Raw genomic sequence first — 2300 nt, forward strand, 5'->3', positions numbered from 1 at the left:
GTCATTAGCTCCTCTAGTAATATATTTACTGAGAAAAATGGTGACGTGTTCAATACTTATTTTGCCTGCTGTAGAAGCCCCAGCCAGCAGACAATTAGTTCCAGGTGTGTCAGATTGGCAGCTTGATGCATTCTCCAAACAAAGATTCTTCCTCAACCTGAGAGACCTTCTTCCAGAAGAGCTCAGTAGGAACAGCTAAGATACTGAACAGAACCCTCAAGCTCATGTGCTCTAGTGAAGGACCCAAGTCTGAAGTGAAAATGTAGGACAAGCTACAAGTTGTTTGTTTTAACTCAGCACAAAAAGTAAGGAACTTTGTGTTTAGTAGATTATTTCTTTGTTGTAACAATGGTTTTTGGACACAACTCTTATATCGGGCACCTGATTGGAAGCACCTGAGGGTACTAGAAGGTCAAAACAAAATAAGCTGTTTGGCAACAACAGAAAAAATTTGGCTAATTTTTCAGGTGCAAAACCCACATAGCTCTGCTGCTCACAAATTCTCCTTACAAAGGAGAAATTAACAGGCTTTCTCACAATATAAGCTATATTGCAAAGAAACAGCATTATAACAAATAAATAATCTACTAGTGGGAGGAGGAGAGAGCAAACAGCATTTCTTTGAAGGTTGTCTCTGAGATGTAAAATGAATGTGAAGATGAGTTTTTTAACGCCAAAACRTTTTGTCTGTATGTCTGTATACATGCAAAATGGTGTAAAATCTGTGTAAAATATGGACAATCTGCACAAATTGACATGTTACAGACCAAAATTGCATAGCAAACCTGCTTCCTTCTGTGAAATATGACTAAAAGTGAAACTACTGCACCGGCCTGCCATGCCCAAATTAGAGTTAAYGGATCTTGGTCATTCAATTCAGTTAAATGCAGTTTATTGATGCTAAACCAATTCAGAACAAAGGTTGTCTACACAACTGGCACTACACAAAATTCAGAAACAAATCAAAACAATAAATTTTATTTCGTGCAAAACAGATTAAGATTAGAAATACAAATTTCTGTGAAACTGCAGTATGAATCTTGGGTGTTGAATGAGTTTGCTGAAATTCGTTAAAGCTCAATCTCAATTGTTAAAGTTAAAACAAGCAGAACGAAAGTTAAAAACCTAGSTAAAAGCTAATAGTAGCAGAATAGTAGCCAAAAACTTAAAGAAAACAAAAATACAAGTAAACAGAGAACAATTTTTGAAGGAGGGACATGATCCCGATGTATTTTAATGCAAGAAATTTTTGTAAATAAGATGAAATATTTTCAAATGTGTAAAAGTTACAAAAAACCCCCAAAAAACAAAAGTCATGAGGTTTGAATGAGCATAAGGTTTTACTACATGAATGACTAAAACAGGACGAAGTTTGAAGAAAAGATTAAGTTGCAAAAATGATGTATGGCAAAATAAACATAGTTCATTCAGTTTGGATGAACTGACATTCACCTGCATTAAATCGATCTTTTTAATGGTTTTACACTGTCAGAACTGTGAAAATGCCCCTWAAAAGTTTCTGTGTTCATCAAATGTAAAACCAGGTAGTTTGTTCAGTTGTTTCTTTAAAACAAGATTACATTTTTAAAAATCTTTCTGCTTTAAAACTTGCTAACTTAATGCTCATTTGGCTGTGTTCTAACTGCATTAAACCTAAACAATTACAAAAAACTGTAAGGACGGTCATTCGTGTGTGTTCCTGTGCACAAGTGAACAGCATTATGCGAATGCCTCTTTTTGTGTGCGCTCTCATTAAACACGCCAATTAAATGAGAGCAGACTAAAGCAGAGTTGTCCTGTCTGTGTACAGTACCAGCAGGAGGCTTTTGGAGAGCAGTGAGCCATCACTAACCCCGTTAACACCAGACCCTCCACACAGACCCTGGGGGCCGCCGCTCGCTCTATAGGCCTGCGGGAATAACTTCTCCATTTAATGAATGTCTGAATAGTCCAAGGTTATTCCTTTCAAATGGTCAGACCTAAAGTGAGTTTAAACTGATTTGCATGCCACGAGAGCCCTCGTGATTCATGGAACAAATCTTTAGTAGAATAAAACTGGAAAAAGTATRTTTAGTATAAAAAGTACCGGCCAGTTGGTGCATTTAGACAAGTGAATGTTATACTGTACATGTATGTAGTTTACTTGTACTGTACTGAGCTTTAGGAAGTAGTTCTAGACTTCATTTATTATTAGATGTCACAAAAAGGCAAAAAAATTGTTTCTGCTCATAAAGAAAAAATTGTATAGGTCTTCTGGACGGGTTCTTCTTTAATGAAACGTTTCGTCTCTCCTCCAAGAG

The sequence above is a fragment of the Austrofundulus limnaeus genome, unplaced genomic scaffold (assembly GCF_001266775.1).
Source record: "Austrofundulus limnaeus strain Quisiro unplaced genomic scaffold, Austrofundulus_limnaeus-1.0 Scaffold466, whole genome shotgun sequence".
Classification (NCBI taxonomy): domain Eukaryota; kingdom Metazoa; phylum Chordata; class Actinopteri; order Cyprinodontiformes; family Rivulidae; genus Austrofundulus; species Austrofundulus limnaeus.